Source organism: Bos grunniens, chromosome 6 (genome assembly GCF_055505025.1).
Source record: "Bos grunniens cultivar Pamir isolate PY7600 chromosome 6, Bosgru_T2T1.0, whole genome shotgun sequence".
NCBI classification, from domain to species: domain Eukaryota; kingdom Metazoa; phylum Chordata; class Mammalia; order Artiodactyla; family Bovidae; genus Bos; species Bos grunniens.
Genome location: NC_141170.1, coordinates 97,263,512 through 97,276,815, shown reverse-complemented (window position 1 = coordinate 97,276,815; position 13,304 = coordinate 97,263,512). Strand labels below are relative to the sequence as shown.

Sequence of the window (13,304 nt, the reverse complement as noted above, 5' to 3'; positions counted from 1 at the left end):
AATAAATATAAGCTGTAGACACTACGTTTTTAGTAATTAAACACATTTTTGGAGGTGAGGGATGGTAAGTGTGGTGACCAGTCAGTGAATACTAGCCGTAATTACAAAAGAGACTGTTAACTACCCACAAACTAATTTCATAGCGTGTATGACATAAATAAAGATTCTTTGGTTTGTGTTTGGGTCCTCAATCTTGGAGGACAGATATATTGACTTGATCACCTCAGGAATGCTGAATGAGCCTAATTAAACCTGAGGCATACATATTTATCAAAATCTGAATATATGAATGTATAGGAAGAAATATGACTATCAAGTGAGTCAGATATTCATATCAGTAGAGCCATTTTCAGTTTCTCATTTAAGAAAAACCATGAAAAGCCAAATAATTATATTATTTGATAATCCAGAAACTGGCCTGAGACTTGACCCAATAAGTAATGTGATGTTAATGCTTAGCTACCCTGAGGTCTGATAATCTGATTTCTCGACATGCATCAGAGAAATATATCATTAAATATATAAAGAGACTGAATATTTGCATCAGCATTTTAATGTATTCTTACTCTTGGAAAATACTGGGAAAGAATTTGAGAAAATCTCACCATCACCGTTACTACCAACTCTCCTTCTACCCTACCCTGGTTTCTTCATGTGTGTGTTTTAACTCATTTTACTTTAATGGGCCTTTTATTTATACAAAAATTTGTAATATAATACTGCCAAATTTCTTGGAGTTTTCAAAATGGAAATTACTCCACCATAAAGTGTTCTATCCTCTCATACTTGTCTGAACTCTTCTCTCTCTCTCTCTGTATAACTTGATCTCTCACATGTCATAATTGAACTCTCAGACACATGGGGAATCTTGCCTGTATTAATCCTCCAACAATGAAAATATTTTAAAAATAAGACTGGGTCATTATATTGTTAACAATGACACTCTCATGTGTGCTGGAGGTTGTTTAACAACAGAATTAGAAAAGTCTCCTGCTCAAGACTTCTTGCTAGTTGGGAGATTCCCTCATGGGTAAAGCAAGGACTAAGGCTTTCCAGGTGGCGCTAGTGGTAAAGAACCTGCCTGCCAAAGCAGGAGACACAACAGATTTAGGTTTGATCCCTGGTTGGGGAAGATCCCCCGGAAGGAGGAAATGGCAACCCACTCCAGCATTCTTGCCAAGATAATCCCATAGACAGAGGAGCAGAGGAGCCTAGCATTGGGTCACAAAGAGTCAGACACAACTGAGCTGAGCATCTGAGCACAGGCTTTCTCAAGAGTTGGTTCTACAACCAGGACATCTGGACTCTTAAATCAACTCTTACATCGACTCTTATGGGAGCTGCATAAGGATCTCAATCCTTGTGAAGGGAAAGGAATCTTTCTTCTTCTCATTCTGGATAAAGTTACAAGAAAATTTAAGACACATTTTTCTATTCTGGATATTAAGTGATTAAAATTTTACACTGATGATTAAATCAAAAAGTAATATATTTTTTTTATTTTGACTAAATATGTGTTGGGAAGTAGAATAATTAAGGTATATAAATATCCTCAGTGAAGTGAAGTTGCTCAGTCGTGTCTGACTCTTCGCGACCCCATGGATTATAGCCCACCAGGCTCCTCCACCCATGGGATTCTCCAGGCAAGAGTACTGGAGTGGGTTGCCATTTCCTTCTCCAAGGGATCTTCCCGACCCAGGTCTCCCACATTGTAGGCAGATGCTTTACCATCTGAGCCACCAGGGAAGTCCTATAAATATCCTAAGACGAACCAAATTAAACATTTTTAAATGAGAAATATATTTGGCATTAAAATACTTGAAAATTAGTAGAAATCTTTATTCATACTTTCTAATATACGTCAGACTTAAATGGAATGAAATATCGTATGCCTAATTGTTGTCTTTGTTGTTCAGTCGCTAAATCGTGTCTCACTCTTTGTGACCCCACAGACTGCAACATGCCAGGCTTCCCTGTCCTTCGCTGTCTGCCGGAGTTTCCTCAAATTCATGCCCACTGAGTCGGTGATGCTATCTAACCATCTCATCCTTGTCGCCCCCTTCTCATTTTGCCTTCAATCTTTCCCAGCATCAGGTTCTTTCTGAAGAGTTGGCTTTTTGCATCAGGTGACCAAAGTACTGGAGATACAGCTTCAGCATCAGTCCTTTCAATGTATACAATGAAAAAATCAATATACCTACAGAATCTACATACATTTTCTACCTAAGGAAAAATTAAAATAAAATTGTGTGGGATTTTGTTAGGTTTAGGGAGGCAGTGGGAGGTGAAAAGCAGGATCTTCAATGTTCACTCTATTAGTGGTGCGAAAGAGGAGTATTGCCACTAGAGGGCAGTGTTTGACTGAAAAATAAAATAACCATACAATTCCTTGAAGACAAAGTTATTTATCGACAGTATACATCTTGTCAATAAATAACATGAGCTTCATCGCTGACCTTACTTAATTTTCCTCTGTTTTTGTGAGTTTTATTTGATGCCTATAGCATCTGTGATCCAAAGATGTGGTTACTAAGCAGGTATGTTTTGTGTAGGCAGACTTATTCCTCTTCTTTAAAGCTGTTGCTGTCTCTGGCTTGGCACTCCTTACCTTTGACATTCACATAAGTTCAACCAAGAAATAATGCCTCAGGTTGCTATCACAAACCATACACTTTGATCTTTTCTTGTATATATCTGAAGCAGGTACAGTCCTTCTCCAAGCATTAGTGGGCCTTATAATGCCCCCAAAACCATTTAGGACCTCCTGTGATTGTCCCACAGGAGGGACAATCAAATCCAACTTTGATTCTATCATTGCTCATTTCTTTCACCCCAAACCCATGTTTTATAATCTCATAGTTTATTTATTGCTAATAAATTGGTATACCTGCATGTGAATTTAACAAGGACTAAAATGATTGATAGATATGATAGAGTGCCTGAAGAACTATGGACGGAGGTTCGTGACATGGTACAGAAGGCAGTGATTAAGACCATCCCCAAGAAAACGAAACGCAAAAAGACAAAATGGTTGTCTGAGGAGGCCTTACAAAGAGCTGAAAAATGAAGAGAATCTAAAGACAAAGGAGAAAAGGAAAGATATACCCACTTGAATGCACGGTTCCAAAGAATACCAAGGAGAGATAAGAAAGCCTCCCTCAGTTATCAATGCAAAGAAATAGAGGAAAGCAATGGAATGGAAAGACTAGAGATCTCTTCAAGAAAATTAGAGATATCAGGGGAACATTTCATGCAAAGATGGGCACAATAAAGGACAGAAATGGTATGGACCTAACAGAAGCAGACGATATTAAGAAGAGGTGGCAAGAATACACAGAAAAGCTATACAAAAAAGATTTTCATGACCCAGATAACCAAGATGGGTGATCACTCACCTAGAGCCAGACATCCTGGAGTCTGAAGTCAAGTGGGCCTTAGGAAGCATCACTACGAACAAAGCTAGTGAAGGTGAAGGAATTCCAGTTGAGCTATTTCAAATCCTAAAAGATGCTGCTGTGAAAATGCTGCACTCATTTTGCCAGCAAATTTGGAAAACTCAGCAGTGGCCACAGGACTGGAAAAGGTCAGGTTCCATTGCAATCCCAAAGAAAGAAAATGCCAAAGAATGTTCAAACTACCACACAATTGCACTCATCTCACATGCTAGCTAAGTAAAGCTCAAAATTTTCCAAGCCAGGCTTCAACAGTACATGAACTGAGAACTTCCAAATGTTCAAGCTGAATTTAGAAAAGGCAGAGGAACCAGAGATCAAATGGCCAACATCTGTTGGTTCATCAAAAAAGCATGAGAGTTCCAGAAAAACATGTACTTTTGTCTTTTTGACTATTCCAAAGCTTTTGACTGTGGATCACTACAAACTGTGGAAAATTCTTAAAGAGATGGGAATACCAGACCACCTTCCCTGCCTCCTGAGAAATCTGTATGCAAGTCAAGAAGCAGCAGTTAGAACCTGCCATGGAACAATGGACTTATTCCAAATTAGGAAAGGAATACGTCAAGGCTATATTCTGTCACCCTGCTTATTTAGCTTCAATGCAGAGTACATCATGAGAAACACTGGGCTGGATGAAGCACAAGCTGGAATCAAGTTTGCCGGGAGAAATATCAAAAACCTCAGATATGCAGATGATATCACCCTTATGGCACAAAGCAGAGAGGAACTAGAGAGGCTCTTGGTGAAAGTGAAAGTGGAGAGTGAAAAGGCTGGTTTAAAACTCAACATTCAGAAAACTAAGATCATGGCATCCGGTCCCATCACCTCTTGCCAAATAGATGGGGAAACAGTGGAAACAGTGACAGACTTTGTTTTGGGGGCTCCAAAATCACTGCAGATGGTGAATTCAGCCATGAAATTAAAAGATTCTTGCTCCTTGGAAGAAAAGATTTGACAAAGCTAGACAAGATATTAAAAAGCAGAGACATTACTTTGCCAACAAAGGTCCGTCTAGTCAAAGCTATGGTTTCTCCAGTAGTCATGTATGGATGTGAGAGTTGGACCACAAAGAAAGCTGAAAGCTGAAGAAATAATGCTTTTGAACTGTGGTGTTGGAGAAGACTCTTGAGAGTCCTTTGGACTGCAAGGAGATCCAACCAGTCAATCATAAAGGAAATCAGTCCTGTATAATCTTTGGAATGACTGATGCTGAAGCTGAAGCTCCAATACTTTGGCTACGTGATGCGAAGGACTGACTCATTGGAAAAGACCCTGATGATGGGAAAGATTGAAGGCAGGAGAAGGGGATGACAGCAGATGAAATGGTTGGATAGCATCACCCACTCAGTGGACATGAGTTTGAGCAAGCTCCAGGAGTTGGTGATGGACAGGAAAGCTTGGTGTCCCACAGTTCATGGGGTCGCAAAGAGTCAGACACTACTGAACGACTGAACTGAAATGAACTGAAAATAATCTGATGCTTCTTCAAATGCATTTTCATGTTAGAATTCATTCTTGTTAATGACTAATAATATATTTATTTAGTATTTGCATTTTATTTGACAATTTCTCTTTCGCTAATATTTTAAAATGTTGTCCATGTGCCTAGCACTGCAAGTGTAAGTTGATCCTGAATTTATTCCTGTAAGTACTACAATTATTTCCAATTTATAGCTCAAGTTAGGGATAAGGGTATATTTTTCAACATTTAGACAGTTAAGAACCATGAGGTACTATTCTTTGGCTAATTTGAGATCATTGTGCAAATAAGTGGCAGAACTAGTTCCTGACACTAGAGTTGGAAATGCCTACCTCTCAGGTTTTCTATAAATGTCAACTTCAGTCATCTAAACTGAAGCCCATGGGGACCTCTGAAGTGCTAGGCAGGTATTAGGTATAGGAATACTTAAACATTAAGTCCTGTCCATGGACTCATGCTTACTAGATCAATTAATTAGTTCGTCAAATATGTAACTTATTGTCAGGACTTGAGGGTACAAAAATGACTAAAATTTAACTCCTCAAGGCATGTTAATAACACATGGAAACCCAAGGAGGAGATTGTCCTTTTTGTGATAATCTTAACGAGGTAAAACAGAATAACTGTTCACACATCAAATACCTCATGTACTCAAGCGCCAATTTGAAGACAGAAGTTGTACTGAACGCAGACATACTGCTTTCTGACTGGAAATGAAAAGCCACACAAGACAGCCGTCTTTTCTGAGGCTGAGAGTAAGTAGTCGCAGCTAGAAATGCAAATTAAAACAACGGGAAATCACCATATACATATTAAAATGGCTAAAATAAAATGTGTTAACAACACCAAATACCAACAAAGATGCGGAGAAAGTGGCTCTCTCATACATTATTGGTATGAATGCAAACTGGCACAGCAATCCTTGAAAGTCAGTTAATACTTTCTTAAAAACTAGGCATGCAACTACCATATGAACTAGAAATTGTACTCCTAAGCATTTATCACAGAGAGTTAAACACTGAAAACCTGTTCACAAATGTCTATAGAAACATTATTATTACTAGCCCCAAAATGGTAGTAATTCAGATGTCATTCAGTAGGTAAGTACCTCAACAAACTCATGGATCTAGAGTACAACTTAGCAACAAAAAGGAACAAAATACTGACATAAACACAAGCAACAATCTGTATGAATTTCCAAAGAGACACTCCATGAGAAAAAAAAAAGCAGTTCACAAAAGTTTAAATAATTATTCCATTTATACTGCAAGTAACAAGTTATAGAAATGAGCGACAGATTACTAACAAGGGTTGTTGCTGCTGCTGCTAAGTTGCTTCAGTCGTGTCCGACTCTGTGCGACCCCATAGACGGCAGCCCACCAGGCTCCACCGTCCCTGGAATTCTCCAGGCAAGAACACTGGAGTGGGTTGCCATTTCCTTCTCCAATGCAGGAAAGTGAAAAGTGAAAGTGAAGCTGCTCAGTCGTATCCGACTCTCAGCGACCTCATGGACTGCAGCCTACCAGGCTCCTCTGTCCATGAGATTTTCCAGGCAAGAGTACTGGAGTGGGGTGCCATTGCCTTCTCCGACTAATAAGGGTTAATAATGGGTTAATCAGGGGATGGGAGATGGACAGGGGGTGGATGAGAAGAAAGTGGATGTGACTCTACAACAGCAACATAAAGGATACTCCTTGGTGACGGAACATGCTCTGTCTTGATTCCACTGACATCACACAACACCGGTTGTGATAAAACACTAAAGTTCTGCAAGACGTTACCATTAGGTGTAACTGGTAAGGGCCACACGGAATCTCAAGTATTCCCTACAACTGCACACAAACATACAAGTATATGAAAAATAAAAAGATTAATTAGAAACAAAAAATTAACTGGTCTGGGTATTTCTTATCAGAACCCTCTCTCTTGGGTAAGAGAAACTCACATTACATAGAAAACAAGGACTATCTCAGAGTAGGAAAGATGAAGGTAAGAATTGAAGGGAAAGCTGTGAAAGTGCCAGTTCCTGGGGAACAGAAAAAGGAATCAGTGTAAACTAGAAAGGATGTGTCGTCAAGATGACAGATGTTTCCAGACTGGACCACCTCTCCTTCAATGGAGGAGACCAGACCTCAGAAAGGGACAGTGCCCTGATGCTCACCGGGAAGCTCAGGACAAGACACTGGGATTGAGGTTCTGAGGAGGTTCCTGAGCCTAAACTGGGAGCAGAGAAAAGCCAGCAAAAGCTTCCAAAGGACCATTCTTGAGCGGACAATGAGCAGGAGCATGTCTGTAAGCACTGGCAGTACCGACAAGCACAAGAAATTCCTAACACCTTCTGGACTTTTCCAAGATCCCAGATCCACTGCACACATTCTGGGTGGGGAGGGAAATAAGGAGAGGGAAGCTGGCTTCCCTATTCATACTGCATTGACAGGAGCTAAGAACCTGATTTCAATTTATTTCAGAAAATTAAAGCAAGTGAGTATTTTGCTGTTGCTGTTGAGGTTGTTCTTATCCTCCAGAACCATGCAGTAAAATTCCTATCCGCCAATAGGTGTCACAAAATCTTTTCTTACTGATGCACGGCACAAGGGACGATTTGGATGTGTATAATTTCCAGAATCATGTCTTCTTTCCATTATCTGGAGTAAATAGCCTGGATCACTTTGACAAAATGGCTAGAGGATTTTTTAAAGGCAGGATTTCCTATCTTAATTCTGATAATCCCAAACTGAATATTTTCACATTTTAGAAAGAGTGAGGGTTTCTATTTACTGTGTGATTTCTTTCGAATGCCCTTGGATAAACTGGAATGGCCATATGCTTATTAGCAATGGGACTGTGCCTAAGATAATTCGACAAACGGAAGGACTAAAAGAAAATCCATATGCAGATAATGGGCATCCAAACTATCATGCTTTCCAGAGGTGAATAAGGTATATGTAGACACCAAACCATTTCTTACTCTATTAGTAATCCAATTCAATATATTTTAATATTAAACCTCTATAAAATGTTAACAGAATAAAGTTATCCTGTTGTGTTTTCAGGCACAAGTGAACACTTTCTTAGCTTTTATGGTGATGTTTACTTTCCCTTTGAAGTTGAAATTACTCCCAAGTTAATCCCAACTGGTAGACACTTCTTACCACATGGAGGACAAGAAATTTGCTTATTATTCTGAGCTCCCTGGCAACCAGACTTACCTGTTATAGACTTACTTTGAGAATTGTAGTGGGGAAGTAATGGTCATGCATGCTCAGTTGCTCAATCGTGTCTCACTCTTTGTGACCCCATGGACTGTAGCCCACCACGCCTCTCTCCATGGGATTCTCTAGGCAAGAATACTGGAGTGGGTTGCCATTTCCTACTCCAGGGAATCCTCCCAATCCAGGGATCAAACCCATGTCTCCTGCATCTTCTGCCTTGGCGGGTGGATTCTTGACCATTGAGTCACCTAGGAAACCCAATAATACTGCTAAGTCGCTTCAGTCATGTCCGACTCTGTGCAACCCCTTAGACGGCAGCCCACCAGGCTCCCCCATATCTGGGATTCTTCAGGCAAGAATACTGGAGTGGGTTGCTATTTCCTTCTCCTATGTGTGAAAGTGAAACGTGAAAGTGAAACTTGAAAGTGAAGTCTCTCAGTCGTGTCTGACTCTTAGCAACTCCATGGACTGCAGCCTACCAGGCTCCTCCATCCATGGGATTCTCCAGGCAAGAGTACTGGAGTGGGTGCCATTGCCTTCTCCAATAATACTGTCCCTCCATAATTCATGTCTACTCATAACCTCAGAATGTCACCTTATTTGTAAGTAAGGTCTTTACAGATGTAATTATTTAAGTTATAGTCAAGTCATACTAGATTAGTGTGGGTCAGTGTCCCTCAAAGAAAAGTCAGGGAGTATACAGTCACAGAGGAAGACAGCCATGTGAAGACAGAGGCGGGGAGTAAAGTGGTACAGCTAAAGCCAGGGATACCAAGACCTGCCAGCAACCACCAGAAGCCCAGAAGAGGTAAGCAAAGCCTCTCCCTTAAAGCCTTTAGAGGAACCTCATCTTGATGGCTCCTTGATTTCAAACTTCTAGATCCCAGAATTGATGGATTCCATTACTATTGTTTCATGTCACCAGTTTGTGCAAATTTATGAACATGGCCCTAGGAGACTAATAAACAATCAATCTTCAACTTCTTTTACTGGGTGAGAAAATGTCTGGATGTTTGATTTAAAACAGAATACTCACTTTTGTTCTCCATGGAGCATGCTGCCTTACGATGCTTTGAGGAAAAGCCAGGTGGCTCTCCAACTGTTTTTCCAGCCAAGTAAGAGAGAAGCTGTTAAACAGGTGAATGGATTTTTAAATCATTCTGTGACCTTCATGTTAAAAAGAAAAATTGATTTCCTCAAATCTGAATCACACTAGCAGGAACTTCTGTTGATTAGGAAGACTGTGGTAACAGAAAAAGAGCCGATCAACTGAGAACTGGATAGAGATGAAACATCCAATCTAACTCCATCTTATTTTCCAGTAACGCTTCCACCCTAACTTGCTTGTGAAATTAGTGATTCTGGCATTTAAAAAATATTCTGGTATTATTGCTACATTTATTTGTACAATGCCATTTTCTTTGGGGAAGGGGTAAAAATAAAATTGTCAATATATGGTCATATTTTGTTTAACCAGGAATGCTAGGATTTTATGGACACTACCACTATATCTGGGCTGCCCCAGTGGCTCAGTGGTAAAGAATCTGTCTGCCAATGCAAGAGACACAGGTTTTATCCCTGGGTCAAGAAGATCCCCTGGAAGAAGAAATGGCAACCCAATTCAGTACTCTTGCCTGAAAAATCCCTTTGACAGAAGAGCCTGACAGGCTACAGTCCAAAAGGGTTAGAAAGAGACAGACATAGCTGAGTGAGCACACCATTATATTTTTTATATTCAATAAAGAATAATTTATTGTAAAAATATAAACAGGATGACCATTGGAATGGAGCTCAAAGGGAGATTTGGAGAAAAGGTGGAAATTAATTAGAATTAAGAGGGCTTTTTCATTCTTACTTATTTACTTATTTATGTATTTATTTATTTTTTATTTGTTTATAGGATCAATTTACACTTACTAAAAACAAGGTATACGATTGAATATCCTCGGCCCTTTTTTTTAGTTGCTCACTCATGTCTGACTCTCTTCGACCTCATAGACTGTAGCCCGCCAGGCTCCTCTGTCCATGGGATTCTCCAGGCAAGAATATTGGAGTGGGCAGCCATTCTTTCTCCAGGGGATCTTCCCAATACAGGAATCGAACCTGGGTCTCCCTCACTGCAGGCAGATTCTTTACCATCTGAGCCACCAGGGAAGCCCATCCTCAGCCTTAACCCTCAAGAAAACTGAGCCTGGCACATAAGACTGGTTTTCTAGTGGAAAAGCAGGGGGTGCATCATGGTGATTCTGCTCAATCTGGCTAGGTCACTCCCCAGTGGAAACAGCTGACAGGCCATGGCTGGTGGAGACTATATCTTGGTGGAGAGAAAGTGGAGTAGAGAACAGGGTTTCTCGTCCCCCTTCATCACCATCTTGCTCCTCAGGCTGGGGACTTAACACCTCACCAGTCCACCATGGAAGGACACAGTATCTGCATAGATGGAGAAAGCATTTTCTTGTAGATTTGCTCTAATTATGAGATTTTTCAAGATTTCTGACATGTCTCATTATATAACATCACAGGCCTTCAAAAAACTAATTCATTAAAAAACTCAAAGTAAAGAAGAACATAAATTATTCCACTTAGCATTATAACAGTTTGTACTGTTAAGGAATTAAAGTTTATTGATTTTGTTAGTATAACTGTTCAGAGTCATGTTCACAAATGACAAAGAGCTTAAAGTTTATCCCTTGAAGAACAGGGTGTACTTTAAACAGAGTTGTAATGTTAAAAATGTGTTGGAATAATACTCTTGTCTGAGACTTACCCAATTGAGGGTTACATTTTCGAAGTTAGACCAGGTCATAGAAAATAGTCACCCAGTCACCTTTCCAATTTATATGCCCCTGTTCTTACTCTCGTCTATTATAAAACACCTATTTTCCAAGGATCAATACATTCCAAAGAATCTCAAGGGAAAATAAGTCACTCAGAAGGGAATTAATCATGGCATAAAGCAGCAGAGGTTGTATCCCTAGATACCATTATTCTTCTGAGGTCCTTCAACCAGGTCCGTAGGTACATGCATAGCTGTGTGTGTATGTGTTAATGTGTGAATTTCTGTGTATGCATTTGTATGAGTGCAAAGAAGAGAGAGAACAAGAAAAAATTGTTTGCACAAAGAAGGGAATATAAAATATAAACTAGGCACTTCATTTAATTTTTTATTACATATCTTATTGGCTCAGTCTTCCACTAGGATCAGAACTCCATGAAGAGAGGGCTCAATCTGTTATGTCACCGTTTTAGAGTCAATGAATAGAACAATAACCATCATTCAAAGCCTGTAGATTCCATTAGGGTTCACTCTTTTTTTAAATTTTATCAGATTGTAGTTGATTTACAATGTTGTGTTAAGCGTCCAGTGTACAGCACAGTGATTCAGTTTTATATATATATACACATATTCACTCTTTTTTAGATTTTTCCCATACAGATCATCACAGAATACTGAGCAGAGTTCCCTGTGCTGCACAGTAAGGTCCTTATTAGTTATATATTTTGTATATAAAAGCATGTATGTGTCAACTCCAATCTCCCTGTACCCTTCCTGGCCTCCTTTCCCTTCTGGTAACCGTAATTTGTTTCCTACAGCCGTGAGTCTATTTCTGTTTTCCAAATAAGTTCATTTGTACCATTCTTGGTGTTATATGTTGTGTGGATTTTTATGCATGTAGTGGCATGTATTCTACAGAATAGTTTCATTGCTCTAAAAATCCCCTGTGTTCCACTGACTTATCCCTTCCTCCCCTCTAGCCCCTGGCAGCCATTTATCTTTTTATTTTATATGTTTTTTAGCTATCTCTATAGTTTTGTCTTTTCTAGAATGTCTTACAGCTGGATTCATTGTCCTATGTGGTCTTTTAAGACTGGCTTCTTTCACTTACTAATATGCATTTAAGTTTCCTCTGTGTCTTGCCATGCCTTGGTAGCTCACTGAATAATACTCCATTGCCTGGATGGACCAGTTGATCCACTCACCTACTGAAGTTCTATGACTAAAACTGTTATAAATATCCATGTGCAGGTTTCTATCTTGGCATAAGCTTTCCATTCATTTGGGTAAATACCAAGGAAGGTGATTTCTGGATCTTATGGTAGGAATATGTTTATTTTTTAGAAAAAACTGCCAGTCTTTCAAGGGGGTTGTACCATTTTGCATTCCCACCAGCATGCTTGTATTTTCTCTGTTGCTCCACAATCTTGCCAGCATTTGATGTTGCAGTGTTTTGGATTTTAGTTATTCTAATGTATATGTCTTGGAAACAATCTCATTTTTTAAAAAAAATTTTCCAATTCCCTAATGATGTATGATGCATCTTTTCATACAGGTGGGAAAATATGAAATGTATCACAAATTTACCTCATCTTTGCAGAGGACATGCTAATCTCTGTATGATTCTAATTTTGGCATATGTGCTTCCAAGGTGAGCACTGCCCTTTCTTTTGATTCCCAAGTTGAAGGATGTAATGGCTAAAACAAACATGTAACCATGAGATAAATTGGAGTATGCCGTTGACTGCAGAGTCTTGTCTATTTATATAAAATATATATGATATCAGACTTGTGAATTGAGAAAGAGCAAGAGACACCAAGAAATGCAGAAAAGGAAAAAAAAAAAAAAAACAGTAGGAAGGATATGTACTTTCAGACAGAACCACAAAGGCACCCTAGTTTCAACATGTGCAGACAAAACAAGGCAGGTTTTTAGAAGAAAGTGAAAAATAAAAATGGGGGCAGTGAAGTAATTAGAACTAACTTTAGAAACATGTTGGAAGTTTTCTCCCAACATTTTACTTTCACCTATTCCTCCTGCTTAAGCCTGTTTACAAAGAGCTTAGAAAAACAGTGTGACTCCATACTTATAAAAAAAGTAATCAAACTGTTCAAAAAATTTTAAAGTTGAGCACCTATATTTTAAGATGTGTAGGATTCCAGGTGGTGCAGTGGTAAAGAATCCACCTGCCAATGCAGGAGACACAAGAAACACTCAGGTTCAATCCCTGAGTCAGGAACATCCCCTGGCATAGGAAATGACAATCCACTCGAGTATTATTGCCTGGACAATTTGTAACCCAGTTGTACTAGTGGTAAAGAACCTGCCTCCAAAGCAGGAAACATAAGAGATGTGGTTTGGATCCCTAAGTCGGGAAGAT

The 13,304-nt window shown here is 39.4% G+C and overlaps 1 pseudogene; it reads right to left on the bottom strand.

Moving 5' to 3' along the window:
* Window positions 1-12,482: 12,482 nt before the first annotated feature.
* On the bottom strand, window positions 12,483-12,582 carry LOC147371062 (U6 spliceosomal RNA; annotated as a pseudogene).
* Between the last annotated feature and the right edge of the window lie 722 nt (window positions 12,583-13,304).